At 42.3% G+C, this 13,242-nt stretch overlaps 1 pseudogene; it reads right to left on the bottom strand.

Annotated features, from left to right (window-relative positions):
* Window positions 1–233: 233 nt before the first annotated feature.
* Window positions 234–13,027, bottom strand: LOC136169399 (PRAME family member 8-like; annotated as a pseudogene).
* Window positions 13,028–13,242: the final 215 nt, after the last annotated feature.

Below are 13,242 nucleotides of genomic sequence, written 5' to 3'. Positions count from 1 at the left end.
TGACCATTTATTTACAATTTCCAATCAAGGATAATGCCACATATGCATACAAGATTTACATCCAGAAAATTAATTAATTTTTAAGATGTTATAAACCCATGTCTCTGAATGTCCCAATACCAGAGTCTCCATTCCCCTTGCAATCCTGCACCTCCACTGTATCATCTTTCCTTTTCCCATTCATACTGAGCTGATGCCCAAAACCATGGATCAGTTTTCCTTTTATGATGCATCTATTCCCCATATTTTAGTTTCCAAGTGCCCAGAAGAAAGCTTTGGCAGGTGCATCCAACTAGGTAGACATGATACTGGCACAGAAAGGGCTCCTCAGGATATAATGTCTTATTGCCCCAGCGAGGACATGGGCTGGAGCTAAGCCAGATGGCTCTTGGATGTCCTAAATCCCACATAATCTCAATGAGTTTATCCTGAAGCTGGGCCATTCGGCCCAGGTGGAGGACTCCATGAGGGCTGTAACTCTCCTGAAGGGCAGTGTAAAACTCCTCACTTAAGTTGATCAGCCCAGTGGTGTGACTCAGCAGCTTCTCCATGATAGCCATAGAGAGGACATTCCCACACAGACTGAAGGTCCTGAGCTGGGAACAGCAGCTCAGAATAGGCAGGATGAACTCAAATTGGGATTCTGTGATCCCACACTGCTCTAAGTTCAGTTCCTGGAGGGTGGCTGCAACTTGCTCTAGAAGAATGTGGAGGATCTCAGGACTAAAGTCAGTCATGGTGACCCCACTCAGATCCAGGTGTTTGAGCTGATGGATGTTCGGGCACTGGGACAGATGGGTCAGGTCTGATTCTGTAAGCTGGCAGTTAGTTATTGCCAGGTGGTCCAAGGGGGTCCTCAGGCAACTGGGGAGAAAAAAGTGATTATGTCTGAGAAGCCTGGGTGGCAGCTGTCTTGGGCAGGTGTTTTGCCCAAAGACAAGGTCCTACTAAGTGTCTCCTGCAGGTCAGTACTCAAAATGACCAGTCTCGATTTAGCCTGACATTTCATCTCTGCATCACCTATAACAAGCTGAAGCTTTGTATGATTGGTGGTCATGCTCCACTACTATTCTCTAAGAATCATGCATTTCTTAAATATTAACTAACTTATACGTGTAACTCTATGGCTGATTCATATCAGTGTATGACAAAACCCACTGAAAAATAAAAAAAGAAAAAAAAAACCTAAAAAAAAAAAAGAAAAAAAATATTAACTAACTTATCTGGAAAAGACAACCTTTTAGGAACTGGCAATTTGAGACAAGTTCGTGTGTTTAGAAACGTGGTAAGCACAGAGCTCTTCTCTCAGTCTCTGTCTCTCACATTCTTTTTTCTTTTTCTTTCATGGCCACACCACACATGTGGCTTGTGCAATCTTGCTTCCCCCACTAGGGATCAAACCTGGACATTCAGCCCTGAAAGAGCAGAGTTCTAACCACTGACCTGCCAGGTAATTCCCAGACTGTCTTTTTATTTTTTATTTTAATTTTATTTTATTAGTTGGAGGCCAATTACTTCACAACATTTCAGTGGGTTTTGTCATACATTGACACGAATCAGCCATAGAGTTACACGTATTCCCCATCCCGATCCCCCCTCCCACCTCCCTCTCCACCCGACTTCTCTGGGTCCTCCCAGTGCACCAGGCCCGAGCACTCGTCTCATGCATCTCACCTGGGCTAGTGATCTGTTTCACCATAGATAATATACATGCTGTTCTTTTGAAATATCCCAATATCCCACCCTCACCTTCTCCCACAGAGTTCAAAAGTCTGTTCTGTACTTCTGTGCCTCTTTCTGTTTTGCATATAGGGTTATCATTACCATCTTTCTAAATTCCATATACATGTGTTAGTATGCTGTAATGTTCTTTATCTTTCTGGCTTACTTCACTCTGTATAATGGGCTCCAGTTTCATCCATCTCATTAGAACTGAATGAATTCTTTTTAATGGCTGAGTAATATTCCATGGTGTATATGTACCACAGCTTCCTTATCCATTCGTCTGCTGATGGGCATCTAGATTGCTTCCATGTCCTGTCTATTATAAACAGTGCTGCGATGAACATTGGGGTGCACGTGTCTCTTTCAGATCTGGTTTCCTCGGTGTGTATGCCCAGAAGTGGTATTGCTGGGTCATATGGCAGTTCTATTTCCAGTTTTTTAAGAAATCTCCACACTGTTTTCCATAGTGGCTGTACTAGTTTGCATTCCCACCAACAGTGTAAGAGGGTTCCCTTTTCTCCACACTCTCTCCAGCATTTATTACAAAGCCACAGTCATCAAGACAGTATGGTACTGGCACAAAGACAGAAATATAGATCAATGGAACAGAATAGAAAGCCCAGAGATAAATCCACGAACCTATGGACACCTTATCTTTGACAAAGGAGGCAAGGATATACAATGGAAAAAAGACAACCTCTTTAACAAGTGGTGCTGGGAAAACTGGTCAACCACTTGTAAAAGAATGAAACTAGATCACTTCCTAACACCATACACAAAAATGAACTCAAAATGGATTAAAGATCTAAATGTAAGACCAGAAACTATAAAACTCCTAGAGGAGAACATAGGCAAAACACTCTCCGACATAAATCTCAGCAGGGTCCTCTATGACCCACCTCCCAGAATATTGGAAATAAAAGCAAAACTAAACAAATGGGACCTAATGAAACCAGACTGTCTTTTTAAAATTGATCTGGTCTGAGGTGGTTTCCCTTCTTAAATGCTCCTTTCACTTACCTATTTCTGTAAGTCAAGTTACAGAATTTCCTAACAAAGAACCCATGTCTATCCTCATTGGGATAGAGGATTGGGATGGGATCCAAACCATCCCATCCATAGTGTGGTGGGATCCAAACCATCCCATCTAGTGTGGTGTCCCTGTTTGTTCTTCTACCTTGATTTCAGTAGTAAAGTGACACCACAGCTCAAGATAGAGCAGCAAAGGACCCAGTGTGCTTAACATGCCAGCATTGTATTCACTGTTTCCAGCCAGTGTTCCACACTCACCTAAACATCTGGTCCAGGCAGCCTTCAAGAAAGGAGGGAGCGTCCAGAGAGAGATCCTGGAGATGGTGCAGCTTCAGAAACTGAGAGGTAAATTAGACAACTTTCTGCTCCTGCTCCTCGTGGGCAGATAAGTGAATGCGGGAGAGATTGAGTCTCTGCATGTTGCTCATCTGACCCAGGAGAGGAGCAAACTTGGCCAGGGTGGACAGATGCCAAATCCAATTCACTTGCAACTCCTGGATACAGTCCAGCTGCACCATATTCAGGACCTTCATGACATTTTCCACGGGCATTGCAAAGATGGTCAGCTTCTTACAGCACAGGTATATGGAAGTTTTTCTCTGCTTCACCCACCTGAGGAGGTAGGTGAGGAAGTTATCCAGGGTTCTTTTCTTCAGGCAAAGGTCTATGTATACCTTAAGGGGAGCCAAGGGCTGGTGGATCCTTGAGCTCTGCTCAGGCACTGGTGCCATTCCTAAGCTTGAGAACCCATGGGTGCTGGCTCCAGACCACATGCTCCAGAAGTTCTGGCCAGTATTCTGTAAATCTAGCACCTGCAGTTTGCACCGCCTATAAAGACAGGAGATTAATAGGAATGCATTAAAATCCACACAGAATGCAACCACAGTCTCAGAATTTCACAGAAGACTGTGTACATGTGCTTTTACTTCACATATCTCATCACCTGCTGCCATGCCCTCCTCTGCCTTTTTCCTCCAAATCACTTTCTTCTTTTCTTTTTAGCTCTCCACTTCTATTAAGCATCATAGGAAGGAGTTGGGGCATGTTCTTTCAATCCTGCTTTCATTGTAGGCACATTTACACATCAGTAAAGTATTTCCCATAGTGAGCCAAGGCCTCGGAGCTTCTTCACTGCCATCCTCAGAACCCCCTGGCCCACCAATTGGCCATCCACTTAGCCCACCCCAGATGTCTCTTCCAGGATGCCCAGAACCCTATCAAGCTACCTGGATCTGACTCACCTGGAACAAACCTTCTGAGTAAGTAGGACATCAAGTGCTTCCTGACTGCTTGTAGGGGCCCCACATGAGGCAGGTCAATGAGCCCCCCCCCCCCCCCCCCCCCCAGAGGCAGGCAGACAAAGGGCCAGGCTTGCACCATGGCCTTCAGGGTCTTGATATATTTCCCATGGAAGGCGTCCATGAAGAGGCGTGGGAAGAGCTCCGTGGGCAGAAACTCCAGAGCAGAACAGACCAAGGCATCTTCCCTGATCAGGTGCATTCCAGCCATGTCCAAGAGTCTGGGTGGGGTCAGGACACTCATCCTGACTCTGCTTCAAAAGGAATCCTCTGGAAGCTGCCAAGGAACAAAGCATCCATATCAAGCCAAATAGGAGCACATCTAAAACAATCTCTCAACCCTTCAGAGAAATCTACTCAGGACTGAGGTCTCAGCTCTGGCAGGCGTGGAAGTGCCTCAATTAGACCATATAACATTCAGGCTTCAAGAGGCACAAAGAACTCTTTCCCTACTGGATTCAGAGCAAACCTCTCACAAGTACCAGTGAGGAGGAAAGGGAACCACTAGCCATTTCAGTTCCATCCACTGCTTTGCTTCATTCATGTCCCACCTGGAAGTGGGTAACAAGAAGCCTGAAAGCTCATTCCAATCTTTATGAGTGGAATATGTCAGACCATCACTTGGAGCCCTAAATCTATGGGAAGAGGAAGGTCATGTGGACCCACACAGCCTCCATCCTCAGTTACCCCTAACATGAATGCCATCAGTGTAGAAAATGTGTATTTGATATTCCATGAAAACAGATATTTTAAATATCTGTTGGGTAAAGGCATTAAAAAATGATATCAGTCAAAATGCTTTAGATTCATGCAAAACTTCACTGAGAGGTAAAACTAAAACCGGAAATGGGTTCATCAGAAAGAAACAATCTTTTGAAAACTCTCCCTGTCATCCAGAAATACAACTCAGTCTTGAAGATTGGTTAACCATGGGGAAGGAAATGTTATTCTTATATGAGGGAGGTAGCTTACTGGTCTGATGTGGCTGATTGGGTGCTCAGATCTCAGACACTGTGAAGAAATTAGCCGGTTTCTCCAGAGCAGGAAGATTCTGCATCTCTTCTCCCGTGCTTCAGGCTTTTATACACCTTTCTTGTCCCATAATCCCTTTGTCTCACTGCTAATCCAGTCAGAAAGGGATATCTGATTGGATTATAGAGCACTGATTGGATCATCATATTTCTCTAGGTTTCCTGATTGAATCATATACACACAGCCAAACAGAGACTGATGGGGTGGTCAGGTGATCAAGGACCCATCACTGATTCACTTCACAAACATTGTCTGAATTCTTCTGATATGGACGGTTGTATTCTTGGGGGTCAAACAGCAAAGGGATTGTTGATTTCTGCCGTTTGACAAGAAAGTACAGAAGTTGACAGAATCTTTGTTGGGGGAATTTTGGTTAAGTCAAAATTAAAACAGCTTCATAAATTACCTAAGAAAACAAAATACTCATACCTGTATGAGCTATTCACTCAGGTGTTATGTAGGAAACACAGGAGACTGTGAACCTACTCAGGCAGCAGGGGAAGACCTTCTGGGGATGTGGTTGGTTTTCCAGACTCAAGCCAAGTCTTCTCTAAAGGTGGACAGCTCAAAATGTCAGTGAGGATAAGAGTGGCTTTGGACAGTTTGGAGCTGGGCATTCATAATGGGACCATGTGAATGATCCCAACAATGTAAAATAAAGGCTTCTTTTTAATTTTTATATTTCAGGAAACAGGGAAATTTAAAGACATTGCTCAGTGTGATATTAAGATAGTAAAAGAGGGCTTCCCTGTGGCTCAGTGGTAAAGAATCTGACTGCTAATGAGGAGACAAAAGTTCAACCCTTGGTCTGGGAAGAACCCAGACATGGGGCAACTAAGTCCGTTTGCCACAACTATTGAGCCTGTGCTCTAAATTCTGGGACGTGAATCTACTAAAACTCACGTACTCTAGAGCCTTTGCTCCACAACAAAAGAAGCCACCTCAATGAGAAGCCCGTGCACCACAACTAGAGAACGGCCCCCACTCGCCCCAGCTAGAGAAAAGCACAAACAGCAATGAAGATCCAAGGCCTCAAAAAGAAACTGAATACATTTTAAGAAAAAAGGTAGGAAAAGAGAGTGACTTAGAGGAGACACTATCATCTTTATGGTGTTTTTTCCCCCAGAAAGTTGAGATCAGCATAACCAACTGCAAGAAAAGATTAAATCTAAGATGTAAGCAGTGGAAGGGGTGGAATACTGGGATCAGGCACTTCCAAGACTGAAGGCCCTGAAGGTGGGCACTGTGGGTTCTTTGAGAACTTGGAGCCAGAGAAGAAACAAACCTGGCTCAGTCCAAAGTAACTCTGTCATCCAGAGGCAAGTGCTACCAGGTGAGGTTTTCTTTAAGTTTTGTTTTTTCCCCTCTCACTGAGGACACTTTCCAGATGTCAAATTTCCCCAGTCATTTTTCAGGGGTCTTAGAAGTCAAAATATCATAATTTCACTGGCCCCTTTTCAAGTGTATAGATCATTATTTTTTCCTCAGACCTAGCTAAGTTCCACACAGCTTCTGATCAAGGTGACACGATTAGGCACATAAATAAAATTCTGTTTGTTTCTTCATAAATACCAACACTTTTTCTGCACTAAACACAGAAGCTCATTGATGTTCAATGTTCTACCACAGTCAGGGGTGACTCCCACTTTGTGATACATCATACAAAGGTTTCTTTGATGTTTAAGGTCACACATAAATGGATAACCTTTCTTCTGTAAGAATTTTTCATGCCTCTCACCCATCTCAGCAATGTGACGCCTGAACAATTCTTATACATCTGTGGCCAGCAAGGTGAAGACACTCTGAAGGGTGTTCTCTGTCTTGGTCACTCTGGGGAAGATCACTTTCACCATATTTCTCTCATGTATATAAACGGCCTTTGCATAAAATAAGATTAAACTGGATTCTACTCAGGTGACATTTTAAACGTAAACATAATGGAAAAGAATACATATGTGTGTAACTGAGTCACCTTGCTCTATAGTAAAAATTAAACACAACAATCTGATATAAACAAAATAAAATAAAATTTTTGTTGAAATTTTATTCAATAAAATTTGCTTGAGAACCTGGGGCTACTGTGGCGGTCCACTGGTTAGGAATCCACCTTATAATCCAGGGGACACCAGTTCAATCCCTGGTCCAGGAAGATCTTGCCTGCCACAGGGCAACTAAGCCCATGAGCCACAACTACTGAATCTGAACTCTAGAGCCCTTGGACTGAAACTAGAGCCTATGGGCAGTAGCTACTTAAGACTGCATGCCCTAGAGACTGTGCTCCAAACAAGACATGTCACCACAGTGAGAAGCCCAAGCACCGCAACTAAGAGCAGAGCAGCCCCCATTCACCACAACTAGGGAAAGCCCACACAGCAGTGAAGACCTAGCCCAGCCAAAAATAAAAGTTAATTAATTAAAAAATAATTCTCTGCACCTTGTTTATGGTTTTCTTTGCTGTGCAAAAGAAAGTTTAATTTAACTTTAATTAGGTCCCACTTATTTATTTTTGTTTTAATTTCCATTATTCTAGGAGATGGGTCATAAAGGATTTTGCTATGATTTATGTCATACAGTGTTCTGCCATGTTTTCTTTACCAATATTGTGAAACAATCATCAATCAGATAAAAATAAAAAAATAATAATTCTTGAAGAAAGCTCCTGGGCTGATATGGAAATCTACAACAGTGGCCAGACTCCAGGTTGGTCATTCTCTGGTATGTGGGAATCTGGGGATATTCAGAAGGACCTTTCCTGCCCAAGCAGTCATCAGCTGTGGGAGTTGTGCCAAAGAAAATCTGAGACAGACACAGGTTTATGTGTTCAAGATAAACTTTATTCAGGACTATGACACCAGAAGGCCAAATGGGGCTCTTTTGACATTCTAAATTTGATAATTTTGCACACAGAGTTAGGAAAAGCCAGCTTGATGAAATATTTTTTCAGAATTCTAAACTTAAACAAAAGCCCTTTTAGGAGTAGCTTTCATTTATCTCCCTGTTTCTTTGAGATGTAATTGTTCTACCTCATCTTAGGAGTTTTTTTGTTTGTTTGTTTTTCCCCCTGAGTATTGATATCTTGGTTACTGCCATTAGGAAGGTACATGTATGTTGTACATCTGACTGAGCAGCTTTTTGGCTGTGCCAACTTTCAGAGACCTTTGTCATCTTAACCTTTGTTTCATCAACTTATATAAAAGACTTTTTCACTTTCTTAGACTATTTTTGGGGAGCAATATTTCTAGAGCTTATGAAGGGTACATTATTTGCACTGTCCTGTGGGAATGCCTGTTGCATCTTTATCAGTGTAAAGTGTTATTAAAATACTACTCATCAATAAATTCTTAAATTGAAGAAACTTCTAAATTGGAAAATTTTAGAGAACTATTTAAAAAAGATTGATTCACTTTTGAAAATATAAATTTTATTTTTGTACAAATGCTATTGTTTCAAGGTTCCATTAGTGGCAAAGAATATGATCTCACTTTTTAAAAATTTGTTTTTAGTTTGGGGAATAATATTTTTACAATGTTGTCTTGGTTTCTGCTGTCCAGCAACATGAATCAGCCATGGCATACATTTATTTCCTCCCTCGTGAACCTTTCTCCCACCCCTAGAGAACTTTTATTAAAAAGTCACTTTTTGGTACCTATAAGAAAAAGAAAAAACTAGAAAGTGGATAAAAAGGTATCCATGTGATGATTAACCTAAGATGTACCTTATTTTAAACAAATGAAACAAACAAGCAAATAAAAAGTGGTTTCAAAAGCCTTATTTATGCTTCCAACTTCAGCACAGTGGTGCTCATGCAAGCTAATAATAAACTTTGTTTTCCACAAAGCTTTTCTTTTTACTCTTACTATGATCTGCAACAAGTACATAAAGTATGTCTCTCTAAACAATGGAGGCATTTATCTTTTTCTACCTAATTCTCTAGTATTTGGCCTCTCCAGCTAACTCCCCTGTGGGCTTGATGTATTACTGCACTGGATGACAACTCATTTTACTAAACATTGTTCAATTCGTTCTAGCTTTTTTTCAAATTGTTTATGTCTTGTGCCTCTCTTTATTATGAGTTTATAAATGTAACGAGCTATATGTCCTATAGTCTTTCTACTTCATAAAATTAGCGTCTCCTGCACTAACCAATATGAATCCAGACTTCTGACATAGCTAAACACCTTGAGACCATCAATCACATCTACAGCCATATAGAGAATATTTGTAATAGTGCAAATCTAGATATGAGAAGAAGGAACAAGGGAAAGTATTTTCTGCATTATAACAGACTAGTAAGACAGGAGATCCAGAGAATTTTAATAAATATGTTATAACGGATCTGTAACATACAGATATCAACATCTAGTTGAATGGGATAGTGGGGAGCAGAGGAAACAGATGGCCAAGTATAAGTTATATATTGTATATTACAGTCATTTTATTATACATCCTGATATACTGAAGTCAAAACATACTATACTAATCTTCCTCAATAGGGAAGACCAATACGTGTTATGAGAATAAAGTGAAATTTTTATTAACATGACCTAGACTTCACAGGGACTTTCCTGGTGACTCAGATGGTAAGGAATCTGCCTGTAATGCAGAAGACCCAGGTTCGATCTCTGGGTTGGGAAGATTCTCTGTAGAAGGAAATGGCAACCCACTCCAGTATTCTTGCCTGGAGAATTCCATGGACAGAGGAGCCTGGCAACCAATAGTCCATGGGGTCACAAAGAGTTAGACATGACTAACTCTTTAGAGTTAGAAGGACTAACACACACACACAACCTTCAAAAGATATACTTTTAAAATGTGATATAAACATAATAAAACCATGCTTCTTACCTGTATGATTTTAGTATTTTTTTCATAGGAATTTACATGTCACTACCCACCCATGACAAGGATGTGTTATAGAGGACCCCTGAGTATGTTTCCTTTGTTGTTTGTATTAATCCACAGAACCAAGGAAGTCAAGAGGAGAAAAACAACTAGGGAATGATGGTTTCAGATAATAGGCAACAGAGTGCTTCCCTGATCCCCATCAGTAACTAGAGATCCGTGAGATGTAAACACAGAAATCAGAATAATATCATGGACAGCATTTATTAATTTACATGGAAGGTCTCTTTAATTCTGATCATTTCTACAACTGCGCACACCAAAATAACTCAAACATGTATGTCTCAAACTAAATCCTTCTGATAGAAGCAACCAGCTAGGCAGGGTATTACAGCATCATGTATTGGGATTCAGATGATCACACACGTCCTCAAGTGAGGACAGGGGTTGGGGCTAACACAAATGTTCCTGGGATGTCCTAAATATGTAAGAATCTCCCAAAACTCAGTCTTTAGCTGGACAAAACTCTCCTGGTGAAGAATACCCTGAGAACTGTAACTCTCCTGAGGGGCAGGATAAATCTCTAGACTTAAAGCAGGCAACCCATGAGTATGACGCAGGATACTCTCCAGAATGGCCATGGAGACAAGATTTCCACACATGCTGAGGACCCTGAGCTGAGAGCAGTGGCTCAGGGCAGGCAGAATAGCCTTCAGGTGGGAGTCCATGATCCCACACACATTTAAGTCCAGTTCTTCAAGACTGCCTGCAACTTTCTCCAGCAGAACTTGGAGGAGCTCGGGACTAAAGTTGGTCAGAGTAACACCACTGATATAGGCCCTTTAGCTGATAGATGTTTTGACACTGGGACAGATGGGTCAAGTTTGATTCTGTAAGCAGGCAGCTGGTCATAGAGATGTTGTCCAAGGGGGTCTTCAGGCATCAGGAGGAAAAAAAACAAGTAAATAGATCTGGGAAACCAGAGTCATAAATGACCTCCACATGAGAGGTAAATGATTGGCACACAGCCAGGGTTGCTATTACCATCTGATAGTACTCAATATCCAGAATGTCCAGTCTCTTTCTACCATTTTCATGTGTGACTAGATCAAGCTAAAAGAACCTTGAAAGCTCTTTTTACTCATATATCAGGCAGAGTACAACATAAACCACTTCCTTAGGAGGATGAATGAAGATAATGGAATGCACTAGAATATGCTCAGGGCAGAGCCTGAGACAGAGTCTCCATCAAGTGTGGACACCACTTAATTTTAGTACCGGGAAATGGGATACACATACTTTTAATTCAGATCCCTTCAGTCCATGTTTGGGCTCCAGATGCCTGTATCTCTGGCCAGGTGAGGCACGTGGAAGACATATAGAAACAGTGAGACCCCACACCATGCCCTGGGGCTGCCAGACTTCAGCAACTCCCATCCGGCATCATCTACAAACTTTCTATCATTGTTCACTCTCGTTTTGTCTCTGCTTTATTACCATCATCTCCAGAATCACGCATTTCCTGTATAATACTTACTTACTTATATCAAACATGAGACTGCCTTTACGGACTGGGACTTTAAGACAGGCTTACTGTGTTCCCAGATTAGTGACCAGAGTTTCTTTTTAGAAATGCTTAGGTCTAATGTGGTTTTTCCTTGTCAATGCCACCTTCACTAACCTGTCATCAGAAATGAGATATCTCTTCTCAAAGAAATCACATACATGCCTGCACTACATCTATGCCCCCTAATTTGTAGCTACCTAACCTGATATCCCTTCCAGAGCTTCTAGACCAGTTTTCTCACACCTTGATTACTCCACTTATGTGTTACCACAGGTCACAGTAGTGCAGCAAATGAGACAATGCATTTGATATTTTACTACTGTGTTCACTGTTATTCAATCAGTGCTGTTCTCCTACCTGAGCATCTGGATCAGGCGACTTTTGAGGAAAGATGGACCTTCCATACAGAGATAGCAGCGGTGCTGCAGCCTGAGGATCTGAGAGGTAAATTGCAGAAGAGCCTGATGGTCCTATTCCTCAGCAACAGACCCATGAATGGGGGAGAGAAGAAGCCTCTGAACATTGCTCTTCTTGCCCAGGAGAGAAGCAAACTTGGCCAGGGTGGACAGCTTCTGGGTGAAATTCAATTCCACCTCCTAGATACAGTCCAGCTTCACCATACTGAGAACTTTCTTAACATTTTCCTTGGACCTTGAAACAATCTCATCTTCTTACAGCACAGGTGTATGGAGCCTTTTCGCTGTTCCTCCCACCTGAAGAGGTAGCTGAGGAATTTGCCCAAGGTCTTTTTCTTGAGCCACAGATTTATGTACATCTCCAAGGGAGCCAAGGGATGCTTTGTCCCTGACATGTCCTTAGCCACTGATGCCATCAGTGAGCTTGAGGACACATGGTACTTGTCTCCAGACCACATGTTCCAGAAGTCCTGGCCAGTATTTCTCAAGTCCAGCACCCGCAGTTTGCACTTCCTATGGGGAAACAGAAGATCGGGTGAGATTCTTTAAAATACACAGTGAATGAAATTACAGCCTCAGAATTTAGGCAACATTCTAACTTCACATCTTTGTTTTTACTTCACATTCCTGATATCACCTTCTGTCTTTCCTCTTTCCTCTCTTGCTCACTTTCCTCCAGCTCCTTTTTCTCTTCCATCCTTCCTAGTACACTTTTGCAAGGCATTTCCCAATGTGATCTCAGCAGCGCTCAAGGTTTCTGAGCTTTTTTCAGAAGTCTCTGGTCCACTCTTTGGTCATTCACTCTCCCTGACACCAGCAGTCCCTTCCAGGACACCCAAGACCCTGCCAGGCTGCTTGGGTCAGACTCACCTGGGGTGAACCTCCTGGGCCAACAGGATATCAAGTCCATCTAGCACTGCTTCTAAGGTTTCTTGGTGAGGCCTCTTCATCAGACGCCCTAGAGGCAGGCGGCCAAAGGGCCAGGCTTGCACCATGGCCATCAGGCTCTCACTGCGTCTGAGAGAGAAGGCAGCCATGAATAGTGGTGGGTAGAGCTCCATGGGCAGATACTCCAAAGAGCAGATGGCCAAGGCCTCATCTCTCAACAGGCTCATTGCTGCCAAGTTCACAAGTCTGGGTGGGTTGTGAGCACTCATCCTGACTCTTCTCTTAATGGAATCCTGTGAAAATGCAAGGGAACAATGCCTTCTTCTCAGGTCAGTCATACCCATAAGGATGGTCTCTCTCCCCATCCTTCAGGGAAATCAAATCAGAGCCAAAGTCATTGCCTTGGAAATGATGAATCAGAAAGGAAGAAAGTCAGTTTGTC

Source organism: Muntiacus reevesi, chromosome 5, assembly GCF_963930625.1.
Source record: "Muntiacus reevesi chromosome 5, mMunRee1.1, whole genome shotgun sequence".
Classification (NCBI taxonomy): Eukaryota; Metazoa; Chordata; class Mammalia; order Artiodactyla; family Cervidae; genus Muntiacus; species Muntiacus reevesi.
Note: the sequence above shows the minus strand (reverse complement) of the source record. Positions and strands in the feature narration are given on the sequence as shown.